This window comes from Phragmites australis, chromosome 22 (genome assembly GCF_958298935.1).
Source record: "Phragmites australis chromosome 22, lpPhrAust1.1, whole genome shotgun sequence".
NCBI lineage: Eukaryota > Viridiplantae > Streptophyta > Magnoliopsida > Poales > Poaceae > Phragmites > Phragmites australis.
This window is the reverse complement of record NC_084942.1, coordinates 13753032-13769407: the sequence shown is the minus strand read 5'-3', so window position 1 is coordinate 13769407 and position 16376 is coordinate 13753032.

Below are 16376 nucleotides of genomic sequence, written 5' to 3'. Positions count from 1 at the left end.
CTCAAACCTTGAGCGAAAGTAAAATACTCAAAGAAACAAAGCAAGATGGAAAGTTTCAAGATAATATGACTCCACGGATGTAATATGAACCATATGTTTCATTCAAGACCATTACATATATCATTGAGTCCAAAAGCTCGCAACTTTGAAGATGGACAAAACAAAGACAAGATCACCGGGCAAGTAAACTCTTCAATTTGATAGACTAGTGGCAAGGAAATTCAAGACTCTATCATATATGCATGTATATGTGAATTATATACCTCTAGCATCAAGAAGAACAACCTCCTAAGGTGTTGAAATTTCAGCCCAAAAAGGAAAAACGAAAATCAACAACAAAGAACTAAGAACTTGCAAACTTGCAGGGGAACCAGCAGAAAGAAACTAGAACAGGGGAACTTAAGCATATACAAAAATATAAAGCGGATTACAAGTTTTTTTCTCATAAAAACTCTAACCTATTACAAGGCTAAGCCCTCTTCTCTCCTCAAAACCTATTACTAGGCTATCCCAAATGGTTGGTTCATGTCCTCCTGTAGCCCTACCCTTCTATTTATAGGTTTAGAAAACTTGACCCCTAAGTTTTCTAGTTTTTTTTTTCCAAAATACCTCTCTTGTAGTACACTCCTACCTACTATCGATGGTATTTTGGTCTATTTTCTTATTCATTTATCGAACAGTCATGATGTTCTCATGACTTAGCTTCACCTCAATGCAAGCTTCGCGATGATGCCACATGGACCTCCAGTCCTCCCACAGTTTTGAGGCCGAACCACGAAACCCTAGCACGCTTCTCAAAGCGTGACTAGCCACTACTTGCTTCGCCTCAAGCAAATGCTCTGATATGGATGTCCCGATCTTCCGATGAGAAAACACTCGTCGGTTTGGTGAAGATGACTTTGACAATCTGGCTACACTCGTACAATGACAGAGCACTTGGGCAATCGCTAGAACAACTCCTGGAGGTTACTGACCTTGCTGTGTGCACGATCAGGCTAAACATGAAGTTCTTATCCCTGTAACTAACCAAATAACAAGAAAGAAGAATTAAAGGCTCAGAATTTGCAAATATAAATGAAGAATGGTATATTGATATGGTTGAGTTCTGTAAAGTAGTCAACTAGGTGGTTGTGAGACACAACTAGAGACAATGCTATTTGGCCCTAGGTAAAACTATGTTTCAATAATACTTGAATATTATGGCTGCACCTTGCCTATATTTATGGGGCATGCAAGCCCTCTAGATGCTTCAAAACAAACTAAGGAAATAAAATCTGACTCTATCGCTATATGTTAAAAGGTCAGTTAATTTTGATGATTCCGAGTTGCGCACAAGGAATCTATTGATTGGGATGGATCGGTTGGAAAGGTCACAACATAATTTGTCTAAATTGTGGCTAGATACATCCATAGGACTTCGTATGAGAGAGATATGATCCTTTTGTTACACGTATGTCTGCGGAATCCGAATCAAATTCGGATTGGAGTCTCACTTGTCTTGGACATGGAAAGGTGGCGTCTAGGTGTTGTTGCCATTGAAAGGTGATGGTGTCCTTCTGGAATGTGCGCCAATTGATGTAGAGGTGGTGGCTGACTGAATTTGGCACCCATTGGAAATGCGATCCACCACCTTGAACTCAATTCAGAGCAAAACCATAACACTCAAATAACAAACTCTAAATGGTATTTAGAAACCATTAGGCTCACATGAATGATGTTGTTGAAACATCCAAATTGATTAACTGAAAGCAATCCAAAAAAATATTATCCCAATATCTCCTCAAACTATAATAGCATGCAAATGACCCAAATATGATAGCACCAAGGAGCAATGAAATATACCATCGGTGAAAGAAGAAGGCATAATCAACAATCAACTGCATAACGCAGGGTGTGACCCACTACCAAATATATAACCCTCCTTCAAACCAAATAGAAATCACTAGATGAATATGGAATAAAACAAACCGGCATGAAGGAACACGCAAAATTGCGTTGCTCGGTTGCTTGATGTTGTCATTGGTATAAATCTTTGGTTGCATGTAGCAAATTTTAGCAAAAAAAAGAATATGATGAAGACATCACTTCTCGAATACACGTACTACAAGTAATCCTTTGGAGTTAGCTATTGCTGCACCATTGCATGACACGAGCTTGTGCACGTCGATTAAATCATGTGGTGAGCTTGTTCCTCTATGTTCGTATCCATATTTTTGAGGATGGGATGCTACTTAATAATGCTTGTGATGTTTTTTCTACTTAGAAATATAGGAGAAGATAGCTCAAGTCATATATAAATTGGACAACTAGAAGAAGGACGTTCCGAACAAGTCAGACACTAAGTTAACTACAACTCAGCCTTCAAATTCGATTCAGATTTAGCGACCACCATGCAACGAAAGAAACATATCTCTCTCTCATACATAGTCCTATGGAAATGTTTAGCCATAGCATGTAAAAAGATTACAACTTAATCTTTCCAACCGATCCGACACCATTAATGGATTCTCGTGAGCGACTTGGAATCGTCAAAAAGAACTTACACTATAATATATAGAGATAAAGTTAGAATTTATTTCTTTTATTTGTTTTGTAGAGTTTAGGGGATTGCATGCCCCATAAATAGAGGTCAGGTGCCGCCAAAATACTTGAATTTTGTTTAGATTGAAGTTTAGCTCTTTGCTACTAAAAGGACCGAATGGCCCAAGAGGGGGCGGGGGGTGAATCGGACTCTAATTAAAAACTACTTCTACCAAATTCTAGAACAAGTAGCAACCTTAGCCTAGATAGAAAGAAATGCAACTACACGATCAAGCAAGTAATCTAGCAAGCAAGAACACAAAGAAATTGCGGAATTAAAAGCTTGTAAGAATGTAAATGCTAAAAATAAATTGCGGGAAAGTAAAGAGATGGACAAGAAGACACCGATTTTCCCCCCAAGGTATTGAGGAATTGACACTCCTTCCTAGTCCTTGTTAGAGCATCCACTAAGGATATCACTCCCCCTTGAACCACCAAGACTCAAGTGCCCTCTCATGATTGCCACTTCTCTATCTCCGCGACGGATCTCAAACTAAGTACATCGCTCTTCCCAAGGCTCCCACAAGAACTCCAAGAGCTCATCGAGACACCTCCAATCACTAAAGACCGACTAGGTGTTGCCAACCATTAAGAGTAATAAGCCAATAGCTTTACTTGACCAAAATCAAGCCTAGACTACAGATGCACACTTGCTACTCTCTATATACTAATGATGTCTTTAATCTACAATTAAGAACTTTAGAATTCACTCAAGTGCACTCTCTTGCTTCTGGATGACACATACAATGTATAGGCTCCTCTGGGTTTGCAAGAGTCATTAGTGAGACAAAATGAGAGGGTATTTATAGTCTAGAGGTCCAAATCTTGCCATTACCCAACCACCCACGTTTCCTGTGAACACCAGATGATCCGGTATACACCATCTCAGATACACCGGGCCATCTGGTGTGCATAAATTTCAAAGCCCACACTGTGCCAGCTGTCAGTAGCCGTTACTGTTGCGAAATGCTCCGGTACTCTTGCTGTAGACACACCGGACCCTCTGCTGAGTAGTGTTTTCATTGTGCCAAGAGCAAACCTCCTATAAAATGCTCCGGCGTTGCATCCCAATGAACACTGGACTATTCGGTGTATTGAATTCAAACTGTATAAGTCCTGTAGAATGCTCTGGTGTTCTCATCACTTCTAACACCGGACCATCCAATGTTGACCTGTACTTTTTCCAGCAAAAAATGCTTCGGTGAGAAGAACTTGAAGATCGCCGGACCATCCGGTGAACTCAATAGGTTTCTGATTTGAACCAAGAATGCTCTAGTGAGTTCAACTTCTAAATTGTCAGACAATCCGGTGAGAATATTTTTTCTAAGCTCATTCAATTCAAACTTTCTTGTGCTCTAACTTCTCGACATCTCATTGTTGGGCTTCTCTGAGCTAGCTAGTGTTAGAATTTCACAAGTGTGTATGCAGCCAAGTCTAGACTCAACTAGATCAAGTTACTACTCTTAGCCTCTTTTTATATTACGGTCAAAAGACTAAGAAAAAAGAGACATATACTACTCTAAGTGTCCTTTATCTTCTCATGACACTTAGAACTAGAAGATTCTTAATCTTGATGCTCATATCCTTTGACCATCCATAAAATCAACTTAGGGACCAAGAATACCCAATCATCATCGTGAACAAAAATTTTGATACCCTTCAAAGCAAACTTGTTAGTCACAATGATACAGTTGTCATTAATCACTGAAACACTTACCACTTATCTATGGACCTATATACTACAATCTCCCCCTTTTTGGTAATTGATGACAACACAAATGAGAAGATTAAGATATGAATTAAAATACACCCTATCATACTAGGTAATAAACAATATATATCAGTAAAGCAAGAGAAATCCTAATACTAGAACAACCTATCATGCTAGTAGAATAATAATTAAACTAAGCACGAAAGGAAACACAATGTGATGACAAGCGAAACACATCAATAGAGAGAGCCAAAAAGCATGTCATTAAATCAAAATCTAATAAGATCCAACAAACTGAACCTAACTACCCAAGCTCCTAAACTCCCCCTGAAACTAGGAAGCTCTCTACTCAAGCTAACTCTCTCTCCCAACTCCCCCTAACACTAGACTCTCTCCCTCTTTGGCATATAAGCACCAAAAAGAGAACACAACTAAACACCTGGGGCCGGAGGAGATGGAGGAGCTGACGCTGCCAAAGAAGGTCGCACCATGAACTTAGAACCGGAATCGAACTCGAAGTTAGATGCAAAAGACTCAAGCTTGGCGGTAGCAGCATAGACAACAGGTGAGAGCGATCCTTCTGAAGGTTGAATAGAGATGGACAGGGAAGGAATCTCTGACGACTCTACGTCGGGACAAGGGTCAGAGCTGGAAGTACCGGCACCCTGGGTGGCCAACTTCTGAAGTGTGGCACCGAGCTCATCAAATGCTGACTACACAACTGGAGGAGGCTCAACTAATGGCTGTTGAATAGGGATGGTCGGTCGCGGAGAGTCCTCAAAACTGAGAGGTCCAATAGTGTGTCATCAATAGAGTAAACACTAGCCTCTGCGAAGTCCCAGTAGGCAATGAGAAGACTCCGGCAGAGAAGAGTGGTGAGAACGGAACCCCTGACATCGAAGTACCCAAAAGACCACTGACACTGCCTGGGAGAGGACTCAGGGCTAGAGCAGGTGCTCGAGCTGCAATTGACAGTTGAAGATCTGAAGTATGAAACATAGATCCCAAACAACCTAAGATGAAGCTGAACATCCTATAGTTGTTCTCTCTGTTGACTGAAGTGTTGCAAACATGGCCTGCTGCTGCTACCGAAGTGATTGCATAAGCACCAGCTGCTGCTCCTACTAGTGAATCATATCAGCCTGAAGCTTCATCTGCATCTCTATCTAAGCTACTTGCTCCTGCTGCATATGCTGAAGAATGAGTCAGAGGTCAGAAGGTTGTGCAGCAGGAGTCACAGAAGGTGATGTCTCAGGTGCTAAAGAAGGAGGCACTGAATACTGTGGAGCTTCCTGAGAAGACCTTCCTACCTCGGTGTCATTTGACCTAGCGACCAGTGGAAAGTACTCAACGTCGACAGAGTTCGAGTCGCTATCACTATCAATATCAAAATGGCTCGAGGAAGCTCTGCCTCGACCTCAGCTAGGGCCTGGTCCTCAACAGTCGCCCTCTCTTGCTCATCAATAGGGATCTGCTCCTGAGCATAGAACATAGCTCACTAACCATTGTTCTGTTTAAAGGTGAAGTGGGTGCATACTGCCTGAAGTAAGTTGGCAATTGCTCATAGGTCTAAAGGTACTCAGGAAACCTGATCGAGTGAGCTAGCATATGTGAAATCAAGTGAGCATAGGGCTGCTGTCTAGCCATCATCATCCCATCAGTTATCACATCCTCTATCTCACATAGAATCAGATACGTAATATCAAATTGCATGTGAGTAAGGATGGCGAGAATCAACCACTGTTGTAAACTAGTGATGGCCTCTGCATATCCAACTCTCAGCAACAAGCTGCGTCTCATGGCCCAATGGATGACCTTCATCTCAGGTGTCAGCATATCTGGCAGTCTCGGAGAACCTGGGATGAAAGGCTGCCTGAACAGTGGTCCGATCTCATCGTCTGTACAGAAGACACCACCAACCAGAGGATGGCGAGGAGTCTTGGTGTTCAGATGATTGATCTCATGCAGGTACCTGGAACTCGCCTGAACTCCTAAAGCTGCAAGTATGTTTCTCATGTATAGTCTCATCTATTTGCCTTGGAACATGAAATGAATTTAGTCTCGCTCTAGTGATATCCACATAGTGGCATAGAACACTCTGACCCACTCGACATATCTGTTCATATCTGTGAGCAGAGCTGAAAGACCTGGGAAGGCATCAAAGTGCAGACTCATGTCAACTCCCCTTGAAGCTAACTGCATGTTGTGCCAGTTGAGCGTCTTATTCTCGCTCAAGCTGACCTTCTTCTTGAGATATGACATGTGGAAGCTCTCATGCAAAACAATCCAGAATCTAGAATTTACCCCCTCATCTCTATCCGGGGTAAACCACTCACTGATTGGTACAGACCCCAGCTTCTTAATCCTCGGTGACTTGAAAGATGTCAAGTCATGCAGTCTAATCTCTACCTAAGTTGGAGGCTGCTCTGACTACTCCTCCTCCTCCTCCTGAGGCTCTAGCTCTTGACGAGCTCTCTTTCGGCTTTCTGACTGGCAGGAAGGCATTGAACCCAACCCTATGGCAGAACCGGTGCAGGTGGACTGATGCACCGTAGATGAGTCATCTCTGATATGAAAGCCTCACTGAACATCTGATGCTGCAATGACTCGATCCCACTCTCTTTGAGCCTTTGTCTTCTTCTTCTTCGGCTACTCAACGACCTTGCCTTTATCGCGATGCTCACGACCCATCTAACAGATCAAACATGAATAGCAAGATGAGCGAACACGTTGGGTTTAAGAAATTTGAATGAATTTTAAACACAATTTGAGTCCTAAGCAATAATTTGATACAAATTTGGATGGAGATGCTATGGATTAAAGATTGTGACACACATAGATGATCAATTGCATGAGATTTTACTCTAATTGCAACAAAATTGATCAAATTTGCTCAGATATGAATGAATTTGAGACAAATTTGCATGTTTTTCAAGAAATTGCAATCTAGGGCATGAAATTGTGGAACCAGTCAGAGATAACCTCACAATGAAGAAGAGTAGAGGGGAAACCGGTGACCAGAGGGAGCAGACGGAGGCGCTCGGTGGCGGTGGCGGTGCTAGGGCATGATGAAGACGATGGCTCTAGGCGCACAAGGCTGGCGCGATACCGCTAGGTGGCTGTGGTGGAGTGGCAGAGATGGTGCAAGGGGGTAGGGTGGCGACGGCTCTGGTGTGTAATGGGGTAGGGTGGCGAGTCAGCAAGATGGCTTGGACGGTGAACTCGGTGGCGGCGCAGATTGAAATTGAGAGAGAAATGACCGAGAATGAAAGGTTATATGATAGGTGGGTCCCGCTAAAATTGCAAGCGTCGGAAGGTCTGGTGATGCTAAGACTGAGCACCAGATAGTGCACCAGACATATATTTCCAAGGAGGTTTCAAAACGACACCCATTGACTGACTCTCTATACACCGAACCTTTTCTTGAGGAAAAACCAAATTCTTAACACTGGAAGATCCGGTGATGATCTCTTTGCAAACGCCAGACCTTTTGCTAGAAATGTTGCTGAGCTGACAGAACAAAACGCTGGATGGTCTGTTGAGAAGAAAGAAAGGAACACCGGACCATCCGGTGAGAAGAAAAAACTCTCTACTGAACTATAATCTCTCATTGATTCCAAATTTCAAATAACCACTCATCAAGAACACATGTTTGGATCAGTTTAAGTGAAGTCCTTACCCTCTCAAATACTCATTTGCAAATATTTGCCCAAAGAGGCTATACCATACATAATTTTGCAATAGGCAATAAGACCCAAAAATAAATGAGGGAGAAAACACCAAGAAAATGTATGAGCCATATTGCCTATGAATTCAAAGATTATAGAGGTGTATGTCCACATTTAGAGCGAATAACAATCTCAAAGCGTGATATTCTCCTTTGTGATCTCTCTACCGCCAATGCAGATGCAATGCAAAATTAGTGCATGAAAGTAAACATGAGTGCAAGCTATATGACATGTAAATGCATAGCATAAAATAAATCTATCTTGTTATATTACTTCCCTTCTCAAGGTTCTTCATGATGAACCCAACAACATGCCTTGAGCAAAAGTAGAGGGCCACCAACTCAAGCAAAATCCATGTTCACCACTATCTTGAGAAGGTTAGGCAAGCACCTATCATGAATGCATCTATATGACAAGGCATCACATGACGTTTGAACCATCTATTTTGTTCAATTCATTTCGCAATCTATAAAAGGTGGCTTCATCTAGAGGTTTTGTAAAGATATCCGTCAATTGATCTTTCGACCCTATACTACTAAGAACGATATCATTTTCAGCCATATGATCTCTTAGGAAGTGATGGCGAATATCAATTTGTTTTTATGCGAGAGTGTTGAACATGATTGTTTGCAAGTTTTGCGACACTCTCTTATCACAAAGGAGTGAAACCTTCTCTAGACGAACACCAAAGTCTAACAAGGTTTGTTTCATATAGAGGATTTGAGAATAACATGCTCCAGTAGCTATGTATTCAGCTTCCGTGGTGGACAAGGCTACTGAATATACTTAAAGTTGCTTAGAGGGCGGTGAATAGGCGTTTCTGAAAATTAAAACTCAGCAGCGGATTAATCAGAGGCCGGATACTCCGGTGAAGGTCGGATACTCCGGTCTGTCCGGAGTATTCAGTCTAGTTCGAAATATCCGGGTTATACAGGATTTTGAAAACAAATGAATCTAAGCTAGTTTACTGGAGTCTAAAAGATACCACTAGTTCTACTATGAGTAAAATACTTAAACAACAATAGCTAGCAGTAAGATTCTCACAAATACTAGAATTTGGGAAAAATCCCAAAACTACAACAATTAGTAAAACTTGCACAAATGAGGAGACAAGGATTTATCCTGGAGCTCGGCCACCTCACAAAGAAGTGCCTACGTCTCCGTTGAGGAGCTCACAAAGAGCCAGGTCTTTTCCAACCCTATCCTCTCCTAGCGACCACAAAGATCAAGCTAGGTTTTCTTACTAAAGTCAATGGCAATTACAAACTTCCCGTAGCACTCCACAATTGTTAGGTGCTCTACGGGCGATGCCTTGATGTTTAGGAACACGAGACTCCAAGAGAAAAGATCACAAATGTGTGCTTGATGACGAACTCAATGCTCAACAACTCAATTACTCTTCCAAACACAATCTCTCAAATTTGGCACAAAACTAAACACTAGAGATGTTTGGAGGGCTCTTGAATGCTCTTAGGAAGCTTTTTCAAAGTGGAGCTTAGCAGCAACAGCAAGCAATAAATGCTATGAGGTGTGGGGGTATATATAGCTGACCCTAAAAAACTAGCCTTTACTGTTCTGACTCACCTACCCCGGAGTATCCAGTGAACACCGGAGTCTCCAGCCTGAAATCCAAAACGGGCTCAGAACAGCTTCAGAACTAGTCGTTACGGTTCTGTTGAAGTGCCTGGAGTATCCGGTGAACACCAGAGTCTCCGGGTGGGACTTAGTCACCTCAAAAAAATAGTCCAGAGACTTGCCAGACTCTCCGGCCTCTCCAGGTACCGGAGTATCCAGTGAACACCGGAGACTCCGGTCATTTAAATTAAATGCTAACCAAGACTCTCTGGCGGAGTCTCTCTCGGAGACGTCGGCCAAAACCTTCATCTACTCAGAGTATCCGGTGAACAGCAGAGACTCCGGTCTTTTTAAAATAAAGGTTTAACCGAGGCTCTCTACCGGAGACTTTCTCGGAGACTCCAGCCAAAATTCACCAACTACCGAAGTATCTGGTGAACACCGGAGACTTTAGACAATTAAAAATAATTCGGAACCGAGACTCTCTAGCGGAGTCTCTCTCGGAGACTTCGGCCTAAAACACTGAGTACTGGAGTATCTGGTGAACACTGGAGACTCTGAACTCCGTGGGTGAATGTGTCTCTCAACTATTGGTTCTAATAGGTTACTTTGAGCATTGAGACACTATCAAAGCTAACAATTGCATCCCTCTTGCTAGTACAGCTTTCCTAGACTCAATTTTAAAGATAAAACAAATTAAATCCTATTGAGTACTACAAACCGCTTCTCTTTTCTTTTCGAGGGACGTCAATGTCGTGTCTTCACAAATGAGACTAAAACCTGTTCATAGATTCAATAAACATATTAGTCCCTTAATCATTTTATCATCAATAAGCCAAAACCCACTTAGGAGGCCTAGATGCACTTTCAGCTACGAAAATTTGCCTTTTAGATGACCATGAAACTAGGAACCACCCTAGCAAGTGGCACCCACCCGATGTACTCTTACGATCCACACGACATCAAGCAAAGTCTGAATCTGAGTAATCCAAGAGTAAGAAACTAGCACCTTTGAGATACCACAAACCTATGCTAGGTGTATTCCTTATGTATGTAAGGATTCTCTGAACCACACTAAGTTGCGACTCCTTAGGATTAGCTTGAAGGCGAGTGCATATGCATACACTATACATAATATCAGGCCTAGATGAGGTAAGCTAAAGAAGTGACCCAATTGTGGAGCAACAAAGCTTTTGGTCAACCATTTTACCTGTTTCATCCTTGTCGGGATGTCCATTGGTAGGCATTAGAGTCTTGATTGGCTTGGTCTTATCCATATTGAATATCTTGAGGATGTCCTTCATATACTTCTCTTGATGGATGAATGTTCCTTCCTTCAATTGCTTGATTTGAAATCCAAGGAAGTACTTGAGCTCACCAATCATCGACATTTCGAAGTCTCTATAAATCATGTCACCAAATTCCTTACAAAACTTTTTGTTAGTTGAACCAAATATTATATCATCAACATAAATTTGACATAAGAAAAACTCATTATTGATGATCTTTATGAATAATGTAGTATCCACCCTCCTGATCTTGAATCTTTGGTTGATGAGGAAGTCACATAGGCGTTCATACTAAGCTCTTGGGGATTTTTTGAGTCCATAAAATGCCTTGTGCAACCTATAAATATCATTAGGATATCTATGATCTTTGAAACCGAGAGGTTATTCAACATAAACGAGTTCATTGATGAAGCCATTTAAGAATGCACTCTTCACATTCATTTGATAAAGCTTAATGTTATGATGTGAAGCAAACACAAGAAGGATATGAATGGCTTCAAGCCTTGCCACGACAACAAATGTTTTACCAAAATCCAACCCTTTTCAACTTGTTCAAATCCTTGCATGACAAGTTATGCTTTGTTGCGTACCACCACACCATATTAATCTTGCTTGTTGTGGGGAACCCACTTGGTTTCAATCATGTTCTTGTCTTGATGCCTCTCTTCTAGTATCCATACTTCTTTGTGGGTGAAGTTGTTGAGTTCTTCTTGCATAGCAATCACCAAATCCGGATCCTTAAGAGTATCATCTACATGCGTGGGTTCTAAATAAGAGACAAATGAGTAATGTTCACAAAATGAAGCATATTGACGAGAGCGAGTTCTTACTCCCCTAGATGGACTCCTAATGATCAAGTCAATATGGTGATCCTTGGAGATATGTGTTTGCTTCACTTGTGGTTCTTTAGGTATATCTTGAGGTGGTCCAACATCTTGAGCTTGAGCTTGAGTTTCCTTTTGAGAGATATTGACATCGTGTGATGGAAGTGGTTGATTATACTTCTCATTATCTTGATCAACTTGGAGCGCCATGGAGGTGTATGGACTGGATGTAGGAGGTACGTCTTCATCCTCCTCCTTAGGCTTGATATCCCTAATGCCATCTTCTTCATCACATCTCTCAAGAGTTCATCACCTATATCATCACATGAAACACCTTCTCCTTAGGAGCCATTAGATTCATCAAACTCCACATCACATGTTTCCTCAAAAAAACCGATGGTATTATTGAATACTCAATATGCTTTGGAGTTAGATGCATAACAAAAAAGAAATCCAATATCACAATGATGCTCAAACTTCCCTAGGCGCTCTCTTTTCTTGAAGATGAAGTGCTTACACCTGAACACCTAGAAGTAGGAGATATTGGGTTTCCTCCCAATGAGAAACTCTCATGGCGCCTTCTCAATATTCGGTGGAGGTATACCCGATTGGATGCATGACATGCCGTGTTGATTGCTTTTGCCCAGAACTTCTCTAGCGTATTGTACTCATGCAACATTGCTCTTGCAAGAGTGATTAAAGTCTTGTTCTTCCTCTCCACCATGCTATTTTGTTGAGGGTTGTAGGTTGATGAGAACACATACTTGATGCCTCTATCATCACAAAACTCTTGAACTTGTATGTCTTGAACTCCGTCCTGTTGTCACTCTGGATCTTCACAAGTGTGGCCTCAAATTCATTTTGAGCCCTCTTTGTGAACTACTTGAAGATCCCAACAGTCTTGCTCTTGTCATCTAAAAAGAATTTTGAGTGTATCTTGTATAATTATCAACAATGACAAGGTAATAGAGGTTACCATTAAGACTTTTGTAGTTAATTGGTCTGAAGAGGTTCATGTGTAGAAGCTCTAAGGATCTTGATGTAGACATCATTGACTTGTATGGATGAGAGCTTATAACTTGCTTCTCTGCTTGGCAAGCACTACACAACTTATCATTCTCGAATATCATATCATTCAAACCAATCACTATTACATTCTTAAACACCTTCTTGAGTTGACTCATTCCAATGTGTGCAGGTCGATGATGCCAAAGCCAACCTATAGATGTCTTGATGAAGATGCATGATGTCAAGCTAGCATTATTAGAGGAAAAATCCATAATATTGATATGTCCATGTCTAAAGCCTTTAAAGATTAGATCATTATGATTCTTCCTAGTTATGACAACATCAATATCACTAAAGAAACATGCGAAGCCTAGATCACATAGTTGAGCTACAGAAAACAAATTAAAGCTAAGAGACTCTGCTAAAAGAATATTAGAGATAGGGAGATCATTGTAGATTGCCACCTTATTTAAACCTACCACATTTTCCTTAAAATTATAACAAAAAGTGACTTTGTCATGATCGCCCACTTGATCTTCTAGTGAGATGAACATCTTTACATTGCCAGTTATATGTTGTGTGCATCAACTATCAAGCATTCAATGTTTACTATCGATTTTGTAGTTCACCTACACATGAGATTAAGCTTTTTGTTTAGATACCCAAACAAAGTTGTTACCTTTGACATGAGACACAAGAGCTTTAGGCACCCAAAGTTTCCTAGAAAGCTTGTCTTTAGCTTGAGTTTCAATGAATTTAGCCATAACTTTTCCACTTTTAAGCTTATGTAATAGAAAATAATTATCATTGAAAGTAGACTTATATTTAGAAGGCAGAGTAGGGAGGGGTTTAGTCTGAATTAGACACTCCTTTGTGTGGTAACCGGTAACTTCACAACGTTGGCAATATGAACCAACTTCCTTGATGAAGTAATTCTTAATCTCCGGTGACTTGATGATCTTTTCCATCGGGTTGGGGAAGCAACTAAGGCCATTCTTGTTGTAATACATGGCATTCTTCGTGAGGATTTCTTTGTGCTTATATTCCCCCTTAGTTGATCGGGCCACACATGAGTTGAGACTTGCAATCTCATTTGTGAGTTCTTACTCCCTTGCATGGTTAGTCTTAGAAGATGCAATAATATCACATAAAGAGGAGCATGGTATATCAAAGATATCATCACAAGAAGTGAATGCATTAGCCTTAACAATATCAATAGTAGACAATTCATTAATGCTAGGATCAATGGCATCATAAGCTAACTCAAGTTCTTGATATTTGCATTTTAAGTCTACATGCTCAAGTTTTAGCTTCTTGTTGCTTTCTTCAAGAGACTTGCTAGATGCAACTACTTGATCATGTTTCTTAAGCAAATCATTGCATTTAGCGAGTAACTCATCATGGCTCAAGTTAAGCTTAGCATGCACATTTTCTAAGGACTTGAGTTTAGCTTTTTGCTTCTTGATGATAGTAGCATAGTCATTCATGAGCTTAGATAGATCATTATAAGAAATACCATCATCATCACTACTACTATCATCTTTCTCTCTACTCATCTTGTTGTTACCTTTTGCCATAAGGCACATAGGCAATGTTGGAAGTGGTGGATCTTCATTGGTGATGGCGAGGCCCGTGAAGTCCTTATCTTCATCATCACTTGAGCTTTCACCGGAAACCCATTCACCAACAATATATCTTGCGGCCTCCACCCTTCTTATTGAAGAGCTTCTTCTTCTTCTTATCTAGACTCTTCTTCTTGTGCTTGTCCTCATCTTCACTTGCATTATTTGACTTGTTCTTCTTCTTGTTTCTCTTGCCAGGATGAGGCCAATCATATGACATATGGCAAAAGTTACCATAAATCTCCACCAATGGGCTTGTTAAATTTCTTTAGGCAAAATTTGTTCTTCTTAGGATTATAGTTATAGCCCTTCTTGCCCAATGTGAATATCATCCTTGTGGTTCTTCTCATGAGGAGAGCAAGCTTGGTGTCAGAGTCATCATCATCATCATCTTCATTACTTTCACTTGATGATGAAAGCTTCATCTTCATCTTCTTCTTCTTGTCAACTATCTTGGTCTTGAGAGAAAGATTCTTCTTGATCTCTAGGCAAGAACATCTCATGAGCACGGATCTTGCCTATGGCATCGGTGACAATCATGTCATTGATGTCCTATTTATGAAGAAGAGAAATGATAATGTTGTATTGTGGCTTGGGAAGCACCATCAAGATCCTACGAATAATGTCTGCTTAAGACAATTGAGTAAATTCAAGAGAATTGATTTCCTTAACAAGCATATTCATGTGAGAATACATATCATTGCGTAACTTATTTGAAATCATCTTAAATTGATTAAGATTGTTCATTAACATATGACAACTTTCCTCCCGAATTTTTCTAGAACTTTCATGAATTTCACATAGATCGGTCCAAATATCATGAGCTAATTCCTAGCTTCTTAATCTAGAGAAAACTTCTTCACTAATTCCCTAAAAAATAGCATTTCTAGCCTTAGCATTCCATCTAATTTGTTATTCGGTAAAAGGTTGATCAAACCCAATGGAGGTGGCTAGCTAAACTTTGGGGGAAATTACCTCAAGATAGCTTGTCCTGTGAACTTTTCAATAAGAGAAGTTCTTTCCCTTGAACCTTGGCACACTATCACCATTCATGGGGGCCATTTCTTTAGGATGTAAAGTCTATCAAGAGAACAAGACTCTAATACCAATTGAAAGGATCGAATGGCCCAAGAGGGGAGCTGAATTGGGCTCCAATTAAAAATTACTTCTATTGAACAAGTAGCAACCTTAGCCTAGATAGAAAGAAATGCAACTACACGATCAAGCAAGTAATCTAGCAAGCAAGAAGACAAAGAAAATGAGGAATTAGAATCTTGTAAGAATGTAAATGCTCAAAATAAATTACGGGAAAGTAAAGAGATGGAAAAGACGATACCAATTTTTTTCTTGAGGTATCGAGGAGTTAGCACTCCCCCTAATCTTTGTTGGAGCATCTACTAAGATACCGCTCCCCCTTGAGCCACCAAGACTCAAGTGATGCCTCATGATTGCCACTTCTCCATCTTCGAATTAATAGGCATCAAATCAAGTACATCGCTCTTTCCATAGCTCCCACAAGAACTCCAAGAGCTCAAAGTGACATCTCCAATCACCAAAGACCAGCCTTCAAAAAAAACTTGTTAGTCACAATGATATGATTGTCATGAATCATTGAAACACTTACACTTACACTTACCTAGGGGCCTAGATGCTACAACTACCTTATCGTTTAAATACGCGTGTTGGTTAAACAACATGTTTACCGTCCACGGAATCCCACGTTATTGAGTATTCAAAATTTGTAATTGAACCTTCTGATTCATATTCGCAATTTTAGATTGCTTTGATCTTGTTCTTACTCGTTCTTTGGTTGCTTACAGGAACAAAGACCTTCGTGGTCAGGTTGCTCATGCTTCGATGTGGTCCATAACACTTTGGAGTTGGTGTATCAATTGCTAAGGCACAATGTCTTGTAGGGTTGTAGTCAGATCATCAATGTCTTCACCACAAAAATCGATAGATATCTCTCTCATCGAAAGATCGGGACTATGAGACATGAAGTGTATCAGAGCTCTAGTTGATCGGTGAGAGATGTCCTA